Source organism: Mirounga angustirostris, unplaced genomic scaffold, assembly GCF_029215605.1.
Source record: "Mirounga angustirostris isolate CCGP_5_RB_7025 unplaced genomic scaffold, mMirAng1.0.hap1 SCAF_11, whole genome shotgun sequence".
Classification (NCBI taxonomy): domain Eukaryota; kingdom Metazoa; phylum Chordata; class Mammalia; order Carnivora; family Phocidae; genus Mirounga; species Mirounga angustirostris.
Genome location: NW_026991719.1, coordinates 93,756,265 through 93,775,909, shown reverse-complemented (window position 1 = coordinate 93,775,909; position 19,645 = coordinate 93,756,265). Strand labels below are relative to the sequence as shown.

The following is a 19,645-nucleotide window of genomic DNA, read 5'->3' as shown; positions in this document are numbered from 1 at the left end:
ATAGTTACATGTACAATTATTATATATCTTTATTATATTTTATCATGTACATATGTTTCAAATATAAGATTTCTGAGAGGACTTTCTCTTTTAAAATTGTTTATTTTTTTTAAGTAAGCTCTATGCCCAGTGTAGCCTTGAACTCACAACCCTGAGATCAAGAGTTGCATGCTCGGGGCGCCTGGGTGGCTCAGTTGTTAAGCGTCTGCCTTCGGCTCAGGTCATGATCCCAGGGTCCTGGAATTGAGCCCCGCATGGGGCTCCCTGCTCTGCGGGAAGCCTGCTTCTCCCTCTCCCACTCCCCCGCTTGTGTTCCTGCTCTCGCTAACTCTCTCTCTGTCAAATAAGTAAATAAAATCTTTAAAAAAAAAAAAAAAAAGAGTTGCATGCTCTACTGACTGAGCCAGCCAGGCGCCCCTCTGAGACTTTTGTTAAAGGTTAATATTTCTAACATGATTACTAATTATATTGTTAGACTATTTTAAAAACACTTTCTTTTAAGTACTCTTTTTTGCTGTGTAAGAGGTAGCCAAATACATTTCCAAGTATTTAGCAGTATGAGTATACAATCATATTAAGGAGCGGATTAATTAACTTTTAAAAAAAATAATAGAATTTTTACAGTAAACTCGGAACTTTTATTGAAGCTTGTGTTCACATTTTTCAAGATTGCTCCATGAGTATTTTCCTAGAAAGTAAATAATCTGTTATTTCCTGCTATGCTAGGTTATAAGCCAGGTTAATGGAAGATTGCAAATAGAATAGAAATAATTGAGGAAAACATATAATACCCTATTGTTTGTTTGTTTGTTTCTGTTCCAGTTTCTTTTTCTAACATCCCACGAAAGCATTAATGGTGGGGAAATTTAAACTCTAAAATACAAGAGACAGACTAGACACCTGGGTGGCTCAGTTGGTTAAACGTCTGCCTTTGACTCAGGTCATCCCAAGGTCAGGCTCCTTGCTCAGCAGGGAGCCTGCTTCTCCCTCTGCTTGCCGCTCCCCCTGCTTGTGTTCTTTCTCTATTTCTCTGACAAATACATAAAATATTTAAAAAAATAAAATAATAAAATAATAAAATAAAATACAAGAGAAATGAAATAATTTATATATAAGTGTTGTAAATATGTACAAGTAAAAGTTACAAAGGTACAGAACTCACCCTTTGCAGCTTTGCTGATTTTTTCACACAATAAAGTTGAATATAACATATACTGAAATTTGCAAAGGAAATTGGGAAGGGGGATGTTATCCAAATTCAGCTTGACATTTTCAAATGTCAGTTGCACTTTTTGGAACTGCCTTTGAGAATGTTGTGTATCACTATCTTGAAGTCAAAATATTAAGCATGGCAGGAATGTCTTTGAGGCTAAATACAAAACAAGGGATTCATTCATTCATTCATTTAACATTTACTGACTACTGTTATGTCCCTTGTACTTGAGTAGATTCTGTCGTGCAAAGATAGCTGAGACACAGTAGGGAGAGAGACAGGTACAAAATCATAAAAATGATGGTGAATTGTGAAAAATGGTGTTATGGTGTAAAGGTGTAAAGAAACATATGCTTGTAACAACAGAGCCCCCGAATACATGAAAACAAAGCCTGTCAAAATTGAAGTGAGAAATAGACAATTCAAAAATAATAGTTGGGAGACCAAGACCACACTTTCAATAATCAATATAATGTACACTTTAGATGAATTAATTGTAAGGTTTGTGAATTATATCTTAACATACCTAGGGTTTTTTTTTTTAAAGATATAGAAGGGCTTTGGTAATAAGGACTTCATATGGTAAATGGGCATCTAAAAATAACTCAGCTTTTCTGATTTCCTAAAGGAATATTATCATATACATTTTAAAAATGAAAAAGTATATATATGAGAGAAGTGTATTACATATAATTGCTTAAAACCATCCCTTCTATCACCCAATGATATCTAATTTTTTTTAGCACTTGCTAACATTTAACATTCCATGCACATATTATATTTTTGTTGTAAAATAGATAATGCTGGGGCACTTGGATGGCTCAGTCGGTTAAGGATCTGCCTTAGGCTCAGGTCATGATCCCAGGGTCAGGCTCCAGCCCCGAGTTGGGCTTCCTGCTTCCTGGGAAGCCTGCTTCTCCTTCTCCCTCTGTCTGCCACTCCCCCTGCTTGTGTGCTCTCTCTCTCTCTCTCTGTGTGTCAATAAATAAATAAAATATTTAAAAAAAAAGAATTAAAAAAGATTTTATTTATTTATTTGAGAGAGAGAACATGAGTGAGCATGAGTAGGGGAGGGGCAGAGGGAGAAGCAGAGAGAATCTCAACTAAGCACTCCCCCTCCCCCCACAGTTGGAGCAGGACCATGGGACCTGACCCTAAATCAAGTCAACCCCTTAACTGACTGAGCCACACTCGGGGCTGGAGCCTGACCCTGGGATCATGACCTGAGCCTAAGGCAGATCCTTAACCGACTGAGCCATCCAAGTGCCCCAGCATTATCTATTTTACAACAAAAATATAATATGTGCATGGAATGTTAAATGTTAGCAAGTGCTAAAAAAAATTAGATATCATTGGGTGATAGAAGGGATGGTTTTAAACAATTATATGTAATACACTTCTCTCATATATATACTTTTTCATGTGCCCCATGAGTAAGAATTTTACAACAAATTTCTGTCAACATGACAGACAAAGCTGAAATAATATTTGCATTAAAATAATATTTTATTTTTGAGGCACCTGGCTGGCTCATTCGGTAAAGCATGGGACTCTTGATCTCAGGGTTGTGAGCTCAAGCACCACATTGGGCATGGGGCCTACTTAAAAAAAAAAAAAAGAAAAAAATCATATTTTATCTTTTAATTGCTATTGAGGCTGATTTTTTAGTTCATGTCTACTGCTTATTTGCTACTTCTTTGCAAAGTACATTTCATGTGCCATGCCTGTTTTTCAATGGGGATATTTATAATTTTTTGACTGAGGAGCTCTCTAAATGTTATGGATATTGACATTTGGTCTATCATATTACTGGAGTCCTCTTATATTCATTTAATTGCCTCTAAAACGCTGGAAACTAATATGTTATGTTTGCTATTCCTTATCCACTTCCTTCAGTATTCCCTTCTTACATAAACACCAGTTTATCTGTGAAGTGGTGAAAAGATGAATAATCTGTGATTTTTCTGATACACATTAGAAATTATTTGGATTTGAACTAATTTTTACCCTTATTACATAGACTTTATACAATACCCAAATTGAAAATCACAACTGTTCTCCTACCAAATCATCAGATCTTTATCAATTTTACCTTGTTTACCTTTTTTTTTTTTAAGATTTTATTTATTCATTTGACTGAGAGAGAGCACAAGCTGGGGGAGTGGCAGGCAGGGGGAGAGGGAGAAGCAGACCCCCCACAGATCAGGGGGAGTCCGATGTGGTACTTGATAGCAGGACCCCGGGATCATGACCTGAACCGAAGGCAGTCGCTTAACCAACTGAGGCACACAGGCACCCTGTTTACCTTCTAAAAAGGCAATATTATTCTGTTTATATGTTTTCAGGGAATATACTCATCAATTTAAATGTGCAATGCTTTTCTTCTTAAGTAGAATAATTGTTTAAAGATTGACATAATGGCATATTCTTTATATAGAAAAACAATAAGATTTTAGAGATCATCTTATGTTTCACTTTTTTAATAAAAGAGAAGGTTGTAAAAACATTAATTGATTTAGAAATGTAAACTATCTAGTAAAAAATATTTAACATAAAATTTACCATCTTAATCATTTTTAAGTACACAGTTCAGTAGTGTTAAGTATATTCACATTGTTGTGCAAAAAAATCTCCATCTCCGTGTAAGTTTTTCACATTGGAAATCTGAAACACTATGCCTATGTAAAGACTCCTCTTTTCCCTCTCCCCTTCCATGGTTATCACCATTCCACTTTCTGTCTCTATGAATTTGACTCATATAAGTGGAATCACACAGTATTTGTCTTTTTGTGATTGGTTTATTTCCCTTAGTATAATGTCCTTACGTTTCATCCATGTTGTAGCATGTGGCTGGATTTCCTTTCTATTTAAGACAGAATGATATTCCATTGCATGTACATACTACATTTTTAAAATCCATTTATCCATTGACTGAGATTTGGGTTGCTTTCACCTCTTGGCTCTTACAAATCATGCTGCTAGGAACATGGGCATGCAAATATTTCTTTGAGACATCATTTTTAATTCTTTTGGATATATACCCAGAAGTAGGATTGCTAGTTCATATGGTCGTTCTATTTCTAATTCTTTGCAGAAACTCCATTGTTTTCCACAGCAATTGCACCATATTTCCTGCCAATGGTGCATAAAGTTTCTAATTTCTCCACAACCTTACCAATACCTGTTCTTTTTTATAATAGTAGCAATCCTAATGGGTGTGAGATGATATCTCATTGTGGTTTTGATTTGCATTTCTATGAGGATTAGTGATGTCGAGCATTTTCTGTGCTTCTTGGCCATTTGTTAATCAGCCCCTTTATTTTTATTTTTACTTTTTTTAAGGGTTTATTTATTTATTTGTTAGAGAATGAGCACAAGCAGGGGGAGCTGTGGGCAGAGGGAGAAGCAGACTCCCCGCTGAGCAGGGAGCCCGATGCAGGACTCAAGCCCAGAAGCCTGGGACTGAGACCTGAGCCAAAGGCAGACACCCAACCGACTGAGCCACCCAGGTGTCCTAGAATTATTTTACATTAATGACTTTGGCAAAAGAATTATTAACGGCATTGTTTTTTTTATACTGGTATGTAATAGAACTGCAAGATTCTTTTTTTTTTTTTAAGATTTTTTATTTATTTATTTGACAGAGAGAGACCTAGCGAGAGCAGGAACACAAGCAGGGGGAGCGGGAGAGGGAGAAGCAGGCTTCCCACCGAGCAGGGACCCCAATGCGGGACTCGATCCCGGGACTCTGGGATCATGACCTGAGCTGAAGGCAGACGCCCAACGACTGAGCCACCCAGGCGTCTGAACTGCAAGATTCTTTACTGGTATGCAGCTTTCAGTAGTTCATTTAAAGATGGAGTATTTTTTGCATATCTAATTTTAAAATTTATTTATTTTTAAAGATTTTATTTATTTATTTAACAGAGAGAGACACAGTGAGAGAGGGAACACAAGCAGGGGGAGTGCGAGAAGCAGGCTTCCCATGGAGCAGGGAGCCTGATGTGGGGCTCAATCCCAGGACCCCGGGATCACGACCCAAGCAGAAGGCTGAGCCACACAGGCACCCCTAAAATTTATTTTGTTTAACTGTAAAAATTTTTATTGTTATCTGATATAAATCCTTTACAAGTGAGCCATCTTTCACACTAGAAAATACATGTAAAATATATGGCATATTGTCTAGCGTATAAAAGAAATGCAATAAAAAGTATTTCTTGGGGCACCTGCGTGGCTCAGTTGGTTGAGCTTCTGTCTTCAGCTCTGGTTGTGATTCCAGGCCAGCGAGTCTGGAATTTAAAAAAAAAAATTAAAATTAAAAAAAAAAAAAAAGATTCTCTCTCTCCCTCTGCCCAAGCCCCTGCTCGTGCTTTCTTGTGCTATCTCAAATAAATAAATTAAAAAACATTATTTCCGAAAAACAAACTGAGGGTTCTAGAGGGGAGGGGGGGGTGGGAGGATGGGTTAGCCTGGTGATGGGTATTAAAGAGGGCACATTCTGCATGGAGCACTGGGTGTTATACACAAACAATGAATCATGGAACACTACATCTAAAACTAATGATGTATGGTGATTAACATAATAAAAATTAAAAAAAATAAAAAAATTATTTCCTACTAATTAGTATTCAAACATTTCTATTATTCTTAGAAGATATTTAAAAATATAATTTACCAATGAATTTCTTCCATGGTTGAAAACTTAAAACAGTTAGAAAAAGAAAGATTCTCTCTCTCTCTTTTTTTTTTTTTCATGTTCACCACAGCTTTTACTGAGAAAAGGAAGTGTTGAGCACCTACTCTGGGCCAGGCATTCTCCACCCATGATATTTAAATACTGAGCTTTAATCCCCATGAGAACCCCTAGAAAGAACACAGCCTCACTTTTTTTTTTTAATGATTTATTTATTTATTTGAGAGAGAGAGAGTGCGCACTCACGCACTCAGGCACTCGAGGGAAAGGAGGGGCAGAGGGAAAGAATCTCAAGTGGACTCCCTGCTGAGCGGGGAGCCCCAGGCAGGGCTGGGTCTCAGGACCCCGAGATCATGATCTCAGCCAAATCAAGAGACCCACGCTCAACTGACTGAGCCACCCAGGCGCTCCCACAGCCTTACTTTTATGTTGAAGGTAGGCACAGAGAGGTTGAGCCATTTGCCAGAAGTCACAGAAACTGTTTTTTGTTTTTTGTTTTTTAATATTTTATTTATTTATTTGACAGAAAGATACACAGCAAGAGAGGGAACACAGGCAGGGGGAGTGGGAGAGGGAGAAGCAGGCTTCCCGCTGAGCAGGGAGCCCGATGCGGGGCTCGATTCCAGGACCCTGGGATCACGACCCAAGCAGAAGGCAGACGCCCAACACCTGAGCCACACAGGTGTCCCTAGAAGTCACACAGACTTTAAAAAAGCATTTGAACTCTGGCTTCTGAGTAAGAGATCTGTAAGTTCTCTTTTCTTTTCTTTTTTTTTTTAAAGATTTTATTTATTTATTTAATTGACAGGAGAGAGAGAGAGACAGCAAGAGCGGGAACAAGCAGGAGTGGGAGGGGGAGAAGCAGGACTCCCGCCGAACAGGGAGCCCAATGCGGAGCTCGATCCCAGGACCCTGAGATCATGACCTGAGCCGAAGGCAGACGTTCAACAACTGAGCCACCCAGGCGCCCCGAGTAAGTTCCCTTTTCATTAGAAGCCTTAGAGTCACCATTTGTAGGATACTTGTGTGGGGTGAGGGGGTGGGATAGGGCATCCAGAGCCTCCGGACACCTGGATCTTCTAGTGTGGGGGAGGAGGCTGTCCCTTACCCTATGATCCATGTACATTTTTAGGGAGCAGGATGGGTTTTTGCAAATCTGCCCCTCCATTTTGTGAGACAGAATGTGGGTCCCCCCCCCCCCCGACTGGCTGTGTGAGCGGCTCGGGGCGACTTCCTTGGTGTCAGCCGGGGTTTGCCAAAGCCTGGGTGTCCCAGTGTGAAAAAGGGGGCCTGTGCTTTCAATCATCCGGCTCCAGGCGCTGCGAAAGGACGCTGAGGCTGCGCTGGAACTTCTCAAGAGGTGCAGCCTGTGGCGCCCCCACGCCGCGGCTTCCCCAGAGCAGCCTCTCTCTCTCCGGAGCCTGGCTGCCGCCTCGTGGAACTCGGGCAAATGCAGGGCCATCTGACGTGCCGGGTGCTGGTTGTGCAGCAGCTGCTCGCTGGCCTCCTCTCGTGGCCCCCAGAGTTCCCCGCTCCCCAGCAGGAGCACCGTGGGTGCCACGTGTGGCAGTGCCACCTCGCCCGGGGCGCAGGGTCAGCCACCCTCGTTGAGCACCCACATCAGCAGCTTCACTTCCGGCTCGGAGGCCAGCGCAGCCTCTGTGCGTCTCCTTTGGAGCTGGCGCCACGTGCGATCCAGCTGGGACCCCTGGGACCTGAGCAGGGCGCCCTTGTCTGCGGCCAGTCCGGGCGGATCCCCTGCTGCCCCTGGCTGCGACGCCAGCACCAGCTCCACCATCCACCTCAGGGGGGCCCCGCGCTCCTCCAGCGGCGGCGCGCAGCCCAGCAAGGCCAGCGCCAGCACCTCGTGTCTCTCCAGAAGTTCCAACCTCAAGCAATGCCCATGGGGAAGTGTGAACAGCTCCAGGCCAGAGGCGACCCCCTTGGCACCCCGCTGAGCCTTGGTTCCCTCCTAGAAGGACTGTAGTCCGGCAGCCCACTAATAATAGGTAGAGGGCGGCGCTCCCAGGATGGTGGGCCAGGAACAGGCCTTTGGCTTCTGGGGGCCGATTCTGGGGGCCCAGCAGGCAAGAGGGCTTGTTAGGGCGTCAGAAAGAGACTGCAGCCTGGGGTCTTGCAAAATTTCGGTTCTCTTTCTCCTCTTCCTCATCAACTTCCCACCATGGGGCCTCTGCTTCTGGGCTGCCATGGCCAGGGGGTGTTCCTTGGGCGCTGGGCGCACCGTTTGTTAGGAGGCATCCACATCATCCTGGAGCATCACTGAGGGTGTTCAAGGTGGCTTGGTGGGTGCCTTGGCATAAAGCTGCCCATCAGAGGCCCTGAGGCTGTTAGCAATGGACCCCGGCAGAGCTGGGGTTTTCAGCAATACGGGATCACTACCTGTTCGAGGGAGGGCACATGTGGGCACACCTGAGGCTCCTGGTCCAGACTGGTCTTCTCTTGACGGCCCCATGGGCTCCAAACCTCTGGGTTGACTGCCACTCCACTTCCTAGCCCTGGGCCACTCTATCCGAGCTGGGCTGTCTGGGAGGGAGTCCTCACTAAAGCTGCGTCAAATAGGTCCTTGCTGTATCACAGGCCTGGAGGCCACAGCCCCTATGGCCCGGGACAGCGGACGCTGCCTCGTCACATAGCTAAGAGCCAGGGAGGGCAGGCTTGGGAAACGCCCATCCTCCAGCTGAAAGAGGGCTGTGTGCTGGCCTGGTTGGGGATGCAGGGCCACATGGAGCCCCTCGAAGTATAGGGCTGAGCCCTGCCAGCAGCAGGAGATCACTGGGGGGCCCCCATGGGACCAGGGACAGGAACTAAAAAGTCCCCATCTTGCTGACAGGAGGCCGTGGTCCCAGGGTTGGCTGGCAAACTCCTCTCCATCCTGTGGCACCTGCATGGGGCTCTTGGGTGTAGAGGGTCCAGGGTTTGAACTCTGTGCTTTCAATAGTCCTTAGTCCTCCGCATCTGGGCTGGGACCCACTGAGCTGTCAAGAGGCTGCCCTCCCCCACCCCCACCAGCTCCATGTTAAGTGCAGAGTCTGCTTGAGAGTCTCTCCTTCTTCCTCTGCCCCTCCCCACCCTCTCTCAAATAAATAAATAAAATTAAAAAAAAATAATATTTTAATAAATGGGTGGTGACAGATGGTAACTATACTTATGATGGTATACATATCATAATGTGCATAATTGTCAAATCACTATGTTGTACTTCTGAAACTAATATAATATGTCAAGTATACTTCAATTAAAAAGTAAAAAAAAATTTAAGTTTAATTTCTATTTTTTATTTATTTGTTAAAGTTTAAATTTTAGAGAATGATACTCCCTAGGGAGCTATTTATAAGTTGTTTTTCTTTTTCTCTTCTTTTTTTTTAAAGATTTTATTTACTTATTTGACAGAGAGAGACACAGCGAGAGAGGGAACACAAGCCAGGGGAGTGGGAGAGGGAGAAGCAGGCTTCCTGCCGAGCAGGGAGCCCGATGTGGGGCTCGAATCCAGGGCCCTGGGATCATGACCTGAGCCAAGGGCAGACTCTTAACGACTGAGCCACCCAGGTGCCCCAGTATAAGTTGTTTGTCTTTATTTAAAAATTCATTAAAATCTTGAAGACAATTTAATAAAGTTACCATTATTTCGATCAGATGTGTTACTTTTATTATCTTCAATCTCAGGTTAGAAAAAATAATTTATTCAATTAATTCCTTTTGACATTACTCATTCTTATGAATGTAAAGGAGTGTTTACTTTTAAACTCTGGAATTCAAGTGACGTAAAGCATCAACTTGCCTTTAGATGTCATAATGGCTTTTATACTGAGACACTAAAAAAATATATCCCATGATAATAACTAGGTTATCACAACAGGAGAGTATAAAGCTTTCTTTTTTTTCTTTTTTTTTTTTAAGATTTTATTTTTGTGAGAGAGAGAAAGCACACTTGCGCAAATGGGGGTGGGGGGCAGAGGGAGAAGCAGGGAGCCGGATTCCAGACTGGATCCCAGGACCCTAGGATCACGACCTGAGCCGAAGGCAGAGGCTTAACTGACTAAGCCATCCAGGTGCCCTGAAGAATATGAAGCTTTCTTTTCTTTTTAAAGACTATTTATTTGAGAGAGAGAGAGAGAGAGCACACACAGGCAGCACACAAATGCACGCGCATATGTGGGGAGGGACAGAGGGAAAGGGAGAGAGTCTTAAGCAGAGTGTGCTGAGCTTGGATGGAGCCTGACTCAGGGCTGGATCTCATGACCCTGAGATCAGGACCTGAGCCAAAGTCAAGAGTCCAATGCTTAACCTACTGCACCACCCAGGTGCCCCAAGAGTATAAAACTTTCTTAGCATGTGACCTCAAAAATGCCCTTTTGCTAGTGTAACTGAGCTAAGGTTGACTTCACTCTTTGATGAGTCACAGATATTACACCAGGTGAGTTGTAGCACAAAGGAAACTTTATTTGCAGCAAATAAGGAGATCTCAGGGAATAACTTGCAAAGCTGTGACTTCCTAAGCAAGGGTGGATAGGTTCTTTTTATTTAGGGTTAGGATGAATTTTTTTTTTTTTTTTAAAGATTTTATTTAGGGGCACCTGGGTGGCTCAGTCATTAAGCATCTGCCTTCGGCTCAGGTCATGATCCCAGGGTCCTAGGATTGAGCCTTGCAACAGGCTCCCTGCTCAGCAGGAAGCCTGCTTCTCCCTCTCCCATTCCCCCTGCTTGTATTCCCTCTCTCGCTGTCTCTCTCTCTGTCAAATAAATAAATAAAATCTTAAAAAAAAGAAAAGATTTTATATATTTATTTGAGACAGAGAGAGAGAGAATGAGCAGGGGGAAGGGGCAGAGGGAGAGGGAGACTCCCCATGGAACAGGGAACCCAATGTGGGGCTCAATCCCAGGATCATGACCCGAGCTGAAGGCAAATGCTTAACCAACCGAGCCACCCCAGGTGCCCCAGGATGAATATTTTTTAAAAAGGGATCCTGGGGGGCATCTGGCTGGCTCAGTTGGTAGAGCATGCAACTCTTGATCTTGGGGTCATAAGTTCAAGCCGCACATTGGGTGTAGAGCTTACCTGAAAAAATAGGATCCTCATCATCATATGTAGAGGTAGGCATAAGGTCATGCATGTACCTTAAGGAAACATGCCTATGCATACATTGCATGTTATGTAAATGAAGCGTGTGTTCCTCCTTGGGTGCAGATTTTAGTATTATAATGATGTAAAGGTAATTGTCAGTCGTTCTGATGAGGGAACAGAAGGCAAGCTGAGGACAAAGCAGAAGCTGACACCCCACGACGCGCCCCCCCCATGGGATATATGTGACATTCCTCAGGCACTCCTGGCTGCCCTAAAGCTAAGGAAAGGAAAAACAAATAGTTAAACTTACAGAGATCACAATCCTACAAGACATGAGTCTCCCTCAGTTTACTAGTCTTAGCAATCTATAAGAACAAAGCATTTCTTTTTTTTTTTTTAAAGATTTTATTTATTTATTTGAGACAGAGAGAATGAGAGAGACAGAGAGCACATGAGAGGGGGTAGGGTCAGAGGGAGAAGCAGACTCCCTGCCGAGCAGGGAGCCCGATGCGGGACTCGATCCAGGGACTCGATCCAGGGACTCGATCCAGGGACTCCAGGATCATGACCTGAGCCGAAGGCAGTCGCTTAACCAACTGAGCCACCCAGGCGCCCCAAGAACAAAGCATTTCTATCAGTAACCTAGCTTCCAGAAGGAAATGTAGATACAATTAAATGTCCTTGTAACCTGCAGCTATTGACAGATAGCGGGCAGAATGTAATGTTGAATGTATATATTTGAAGAGGGCAGAATGTAATGTTCCTCCAAGAAGCTCCCAACTATCCTAATGTCAGTGCCTTGTTAGAGGGAAAAACAACCTTAACTTGACAATGGCCAGGCCTCTGGTATCCTGTGAATCTTCTTTAACATATGAAAATCCTTTTGAAACCTCCCTTTTCCTTCCCTCCCCCAACCCCATAGTATATAACCAGCCACCCCTCACAACCCCAGGGCAGCAGCTCTTTGTGCCCACAGTCCCTGTCCCCGTGCTTTAATAAGCCACCATTTTGCACCAAAGACCTCTCAAGAATACTCTTGGTTGTTGGCTCCGGATTCCACCCCACTGAACCTCACCTATATTTCAAAACCCTATCAGTTCTGGAAGTCACTCCATGGTCCATGTGTGCAGGCCAACCCTGGTTCAGTCCAACCCTGTTATTTTAGAGATCAAGACACCTAGCTCAAGTGAGGTTAGTTTTTCGTTTTGCAACACTCAGCTAGGGGTTGGCAGAGGAAAACTAGAGATTAGTTTTCTGAGTCACATTATATTGCCAATCAGGGAAACCATGGCAGAGGAAGGTGGTGGGATATTATATTTTTATTTTTTAATTGTCAAGACACACCTAGACACACCTAGAGCATCTTAAAATTTAGAAACTTAGTTAAGAAGTTTAAATTGGAGATAATTCTGCTACCATTTTGAAATACCTACCCTCAAATAAATGGGAGGTCGAAGGAAATGTATCCAAAAAATGAAATTGGGCAAACAATCAACTAAGCTTGTTGTTTTTCTTATCCCTTGTATTTTATTCTGCAACATTAAAAATATACTTTTCATAATTACATTTGCTGGATCAATTCACAAAGTCCTGATAAGGTTTTCCACAAGCAACATGCTTCCCATGTTCTCATCTGTTTAAAGCTCTTATTATCTTTGCTTCTTTTCTCTTTCCACTACGTTGGACATGGTGCCTCTCCTCCCCCACCCCCAGCCTTTTTTTCTCATTAGGTTTGCAGGTTCGTAAGTTCCATTATTTAAGCTCAGACAGAGAGAAGAGATGTAATTGAGGTCCTTCCGAGAGTAGAGCCCAGAAAAATGTGTGATTCCCTTTTTCTTTTGGACCCTCATCTTTCCCATGCAATGAATAAGAATAGTTTGTGGCAGACCCCCTTGTGCTCACACACTCTGATACACAGCTGGTGGATTGTTTAGCGCTCGGCATGTAGCCTGACCTGCACCAACAACCAGAGTTGGGGCCAGGCACATAGCTTCTGTCATAGCTGCATGCAGAAAATGCACAAAGCTGAGTTTGGAAAGTGAGAAAAAGGATAAAAATGTCTAAATATCAAATATTCAAACTCTTTTCAGTCAATCCACTTTATATGTGGAAAATCTTACATTCCCTTTATCTGCTTAAGGACAACTTCCAATGGATTAATCAGGATATTTTACTGTCTTCCAGTTGGAGTAAAAAATGAAACATCACAATAAACCTGTTATCAGAGATTTTTATTTCCATTTGTTAACAACGCAGGTAGAAAAACACACAAATTCGCCTTCTGTATCTAGACTACTGGAGAGCGATTGTTGTTCAAAATGATAATCCAAAAATGTACCTTATGTTCAAACATGGAAAAAGCTCTTTTTGCTTTTTATTAATATAATTCAACTGAATTTGGTTTTACTAATTCAACAAAGAGAAGCAATAGTCTTTAGAGTATTTTTATTCAGCAAAAACTTGAACAAAAATAAATTTAGCTGCATTTTTATCAGAAAATTGATTTGGTCAAGACATCCTATTTCCTGAGCATTTTGGTTCAGGCTTCATAATTTAGTATCTATCCCTGAAACCACCTTTGAGACATTGTATTTTAAAAATTTCGTTCCCCCAAAATTCAAAGAAACATATTTTTTTTAATAGGGAAAACATTTTTCAATTCTGCCATATTTTTTTACTGTGATATCAAATACCTTATGTTTTTTGGATAAAATAATGCATTCTGTAAGAGATCTACACCCCTCATTAATGACTGCTTCATTTTCTGGCCTGAATCCTGTTTGTTGCTCCCCTGCATTCAGATATTCAGATAAATTATCTACTTTCACTGAAGCATTACTAGCTATATACTTAGGCATAATTAAAAACTCTGAAGTTTTCTTAGCAATACATGAGCTCTTTGTTTGTTAAGAACCTTCTGCAAGTGAATAGAACATTTTGTAGTCTCTCTACTATTATACAAAATACCACAGAATAATAATCACAATTATCTTCTTTCTTTCATTAAACATTCCACTGAAAATCTATTCATGTTCAAGTACTTTTGTTAAGTAACATTCACCATTTGTTCTCATTTTTAATACAAAAAGGGTTTGCCATAATTGCAGGCTTGTGTACCAAACTCATGTTTTTAAAAGATGCAGCATCTTCTGGTTTTCATATTTCAGAACACGGAAATAAGCAAAACATAAAGGAACTGCAATGCCCTTAAAAAATATTAAGTCAACACCTTCAACTCCAGCTTTTGTATTTAGCTTTAAGGTCCCTTGGGCTTATTCTTTGGTTTGGGTAATAGTCAATGCTTGCTTTTCAGATGTAGCTAATTGCTTAACTTTTGTGACTCATTGTTCTGTGGAGCAGGTATAATGCTATTTGGGCACATGCTCTGATAACAATCCTTCCCAGCTCGTAAATGAGGATATTGTCACTAGCACATAGCAAAATATTAGCAACTCCTCTCACCTGCTAAGACTTCCAACAGGCTTCCCCTTTTCCCTAAAAACTGGTGGATTATTCACAGCTACTGTAGGGGGAGCAAACATAATTTTTTCTTCACCCTTTTAAGTTCTTGACAGAAATCTCCTACAATGAAAGACAGATAAACATGAGAAAAACAAACAGAACTTTATCAACATGTATACTTCATGTACACATGGATATACCCAGAAAAACTGAATAACTCCTTAAAATGGCTCAAGTCACCACCTTAAATACCATTGTCAGCTAAAGACAAAAGAAAGATGTTGGGGTGGGGGGAAACCAGTTATGAGAGGTTACTCCAGAAAAAGCCAGTAAACAAAGGTTTATGCAGATTTGAGTGAGAGCCTTCTCCCCTACTAGATTCTCTTGTGATTTAGTCATTCTTCACTTCCTGGTACAGAGAAGAAGACACCCTTGCAAATGGAGATTTCCTTTGTAAATGTAAATTTCCCTTACAAAAGGGTAACTTCTCTGTTTTTAGAGATTCTCCAGTGTCTGCTTTTTCTCAAAACAATCAGGTCAAAATAATTCTTATGTCAAAAAGAGGCATATTTGGGGGTGATATATTCTGCTAGGCTTCACTACGTTACTTCAGTTTGTGTGGGAGAATGTGGAGTAGTAAGTGGGGGGTTGTGTATGGCTATGAAGGAGCCACCATAACATTTTTGTTTTATGTGACTAAGATGGGGAACCATTCGTAGGGTCTTGAACAGAAGACTGAGGTGGGGATTTGACTTATGTTTTAAATATGATGTGCTGCTGTGTTGAGAAAAGATCGTAGGGGGCAAGAACGGAGGCAGAAAACAAGGAGATTAGTGGCATGCTATTGCAATAATCCAGGTGAGAGATGATGATAATTTGGAACAGGATAGTGCAAAGTGTTTGAATTTGGAATAGCTTAAGCAGACCCCACACTGAGCCTGGACCCGGACTAGGGGCTCAAACCTGAGCAGAAACCAAGAGTCAGATGCTTAACAGACTATGCCACCCAGGCACCCCAGAAAAAGACTTTAAATAATTTATTCATTCCTTAATTTCTGTTTTTGGTGTCATTGTTTATATATGTCACTGAGGGGGAGCCTGGCTGGCTCAGTCCGTGGAGCATGTGGTTCTTGATCTCAGGGTCTTGATTTCATATATATATATATATATATATATATATATATATATATATGTATATATATATATATGTCATTAAGTCTTCTGAAATCAGGATACACCTGATTTTTCATAAAGTGTAAGCTCCATTTACTTATTTTATTTTTTCTAGCTTTACTGAGGTATGATTGACAAAAATTGTGTGTATTTAGGTTGTACAATGTGATTTTTTAAAAGCTATACAACACGACGATTGAATATAAATATACATATGATTACCACAATGATGTTAATTGATACATCCATCACCTCATATGGTTATCTTTTTTTTTTGTCTGTATGGTAAGAATACTTATTTAAGATCTATATGCTTATCAAATTTCCAGGATACAATGTAATATTGTTAACTATAGTTACCATACTGTACATTAGATCTTGATTATTCATCTTATAACTGGAAATTTGTACCCTTTGACTAAGAGCTTCCTATAGCCCTCAGTGCCCAGACTCTGACAACCACTGTTCTAATCTCTGGTTCTATGAGTTCAATTTTTTAGAATTCCACATATAAGTAAGATCATACAGTATTTGTCTTTCTGTGTCCCTTATTTCACTTAGCATAATGTCCTGCATGTTCATCCATGTTTTCACAAATGTCAGAATTTCCTTTTTTATGGTTGACATATTTTATTGTTGACATTATTTTCTCACATTTTCTTTATGTATTCATCCATTGACAGACATTTAGGTTCTTTCCATGTCTTGGCTATTGTGACTATTTCTTCAGTGAACATGGGTGTGTAGATATCTAGATGGTGATTTCATTTCCTTTTTTAAAAAAACAAGATTTAGGGCGCCTGGGTGGCTCAGTTGGTTAAGCGACTGCCTTCGGCTCAGGTCATGATCCTGGAGTCCTGGGATCGAGTCCTGCGTCGGGCTCCCTGCTCAGCGGGGGGTCTGCTTCCCCCTCTGCCCTCTTCCCTCTTGTGCTCTTTGTCTCTCATTCTCTCTCTCTCTCTCAAATAAATAAATCAAATCTTTAAAAAAAAAACAAAAAACAAAAAACAAGATTTATTTATTTATTTATGAGAGAGAGAGCATGAGCAGGGTGGGGGGGATGGGAGGAGCAAAAGGGGAGTGGGAGAATCCTCAAGCAGACTCCCTGCTGAGCTCAGAGCCTGATGTGGGGGCTCACTCCCAGGACCCTAAGATCATGACCTGAGCCAAAACCAAGAGCTGGACGCTCAACCAACTGAGCCACCCAGGTGCCCCTTATTTCCTTTGTATATTAACTCAGGGGATTGCTGGATCATATGGTCGTTCTACTTTTTAGTTTTTGAGGAACTTCCTCACTGCTTTCATAATGGCTGTACCAATGTAAGATACTTTTAATTTCTTCAATACTTTTTGAAAATAAGGAATATTTTTCTTGAATGGGGCTGATAGAAGTCCATTCTCAACAGCAGAGCATCAGACTGATGAACCACAGACCTGTACCCCTGAAACAAATAATACATTATATGTTAATAAAAATAATAATAATTTTTAAATTTAGAAAAAAACCAGCAGAGCATGAATTCAAGATATCATGTTTTACATAAGATGGCACAGAAAGAGTCTAGCTGGCTGCTTAGGCTGTGTCTTACAGCATGTCTATACATGGTGGGGGAAGAAGGGAGAGTCACAGTGCATGACAGAAGCTACTTATCAGGGGCTTGAGAGGTAAGGTTCACAGTGAAATATATGGTAGATAAAAGTCTCTTTTGGTATAAAGGAAGCATAAAGGACTGAATTATCTTAATGGCTAGTGTAATCCAGTTATAATAATCAGATGCATCCTTTGCTTTTATAGGAATAGAGCTGTAAAGAAAAATCGAATCCTCTGGCACTGGAGAAATGGACAAATTGCTATACTCTGAGTCCCTTACTTTATTATATCTCTTTATCAATCATCAAAACTTTTTTTCCATTTCAGTTTTCCTCATGAAAGATGTGTTTACATGGCCTTGATTATAGTTCATTGTTATATTTTATTTTAATTAATTAATTAATTTTTAAAAGATTTAATTTAATTAATTTATTTAACAGAGAGAGAGAGAGAGCACAAGCAGGGGGAGCGGCAGGCTGAGGGAGAAGGAGAAGCAGGCTCCCCACTGAGCTAGGAGTTCGATGCGGGGCTCGATCCCAGGACCCTAGCATCATGGCCTGAGCTGAAGGCAGACGCCTAACTGACTGAGCCACCCAGGAACCTGTATTTTAATATTTTAAAAAGATTTATTTATTTATATTAGAAAGAGAGAAGGAGCAGGGGGAGGGGCAGAGGGTGAGGGAGAGAGAGAGGGAGAGAAGCATACTCCCCACTGAGCGTGGTGCTCGATGTGGGGCTCAGATGTCTAATTGGTAAGGAAAATCTGTGTCCTAAGATGGCCCACCGAGCCAGCGAGAGAGTCCCAGTCCTTGCCCTGGGGCTCTTCCAGGTTCTTCTCCCTGCCCAGCTTCGCTCATGCGCCAAAAGTGCCAAGTATATGGAAGTAGAAGTGTATAAATTGCCCCCTTTGTTTGTGCTCGGGGCTCAGACCTTTGGAGACCACTCTCCTCTGAGCCTGTCGGCGTTAAATAAACCTCCTATCTTCCAAGATATCCGAGTGTCGCTTGGTTCTTCCGTCGGGTGATTCAGTCCAGGTTCTGTTAACATTTGGTTCCCTGACGAGGAAACCCAACCACGCTGGCCCATTGTTGCCATGGGTTTGGGGGCAACAGTGGGGTGGTGACGGAATGAGGCATCGTAACAGAGAAGGAGCGCCCTGCCTAATTTTGGGCAGTCTCCTGCCCTGGTCTCCTCGGGCCAGCCCCGCTCCACTGTTCCCACAGGACTCAATGAGACTTGGCAGGTGAGGACCTGGTCCCGACGTCAGATTCCAGTTAGGCCTGGTGCCCCAGGACCCAGACAGGCCCACCCCTACTGGGGTGGAAGGGGAGCCTGATCACCTCCCAGAGACCTCTTAGAGGTATCACAGGTAGGGATTCCCAGGGAGGGAATGTAATAACTTCTGGAGTGTGAATGTGTGAGTGAATGTGCAGTCCGACCTGGCTTGCTCAAGAGGACTGATTCTGTGACTCCATAGGCAGGCACCCTTAAGGTCCCCAGAAGCCTACAGAGTCTGAGTGGGCCTGTCTGTGATTCTGTGGTGAATGGTATACAATCTATGGGGGCATCGGAATAGTTTCCGATTGTAAGTCACAACACTGAGACCACTACGGCTAAGGCTCACCTAAGCTCCTTCGGAACACGGCCAGACAGGCATCTGATTGGTCTCCTCATCTCAGCAGGCACTCCCCCCTTTTGTCTGTCTCTGTGTCACCACACACGGGGACATCACCATGGGGTCAGGGCAGATAAACCTATGGTTCTAGACACCATGATCAAAAATTTCAAGAAGGGGTTTTTGGGAGACTATGGAGTGAAGATGAACCCGGGCAAATTGAGAACCCTATGTGAATTGGAATGGCCCACCTTTGATGTCAGGTGGCCTTCAGACAGGACATTGGATACTCCAACGATTTGTCGAGTATGGCGAGTCGTAACAGGAGAACCAGGACACCCTGACCAGTTTCTGTACATTGACTCCTGGCTAAGAATTGCTCAGACCCTTCCCCCTTGGGGGCGATTCGCTTGCAATAGGCAGGGACAGGCCAGGGTCTTAATCGCCTTATCCAAGCGACCTAAAGAAAATCAGCAAAAGCCCCTATCTCCACATATCCTAGCTGGAGATCCTGAGGATGAACCTATCCTGCCCCCACCGTACATACCCCCAAGACCATCTACACCTGGCCCTTCGGCTCCAGAAATCCAAACACAACGTACTGCTAGAGCAAAGAGGAAATGCTCAGAGATTGATGATAGCCTGCCTTCAGGGGGAGATCCGATTCCCCAGGACAGGCTGTGGAAGCTGAAGAGATAGTAAAACAACTTGATATGGAACAGGTGGATGAGATCACTACGAGTACTACTACGTCAACGAATGGAGCAGCTTACTCAAATCAAGCAGTTCAAGTGAGGCCATCAATAAATAATGGT

General features: G+C 42.3%; 1 pseudogene; it reads right to left on the bottom strand.

Moving 5' to 3' along the window:
• Nucleotides 1–7,204: 7,204 nt before the first annotated feature.
• LOC123845396 (SH2 domain-containing protein 3A-like) lies at nt 7,205–18,301 on the bottom strand (annotated as a pseudogene).
• Nucleotides 18,302–19,645: the final 1,344 nt, after the last annotated feature.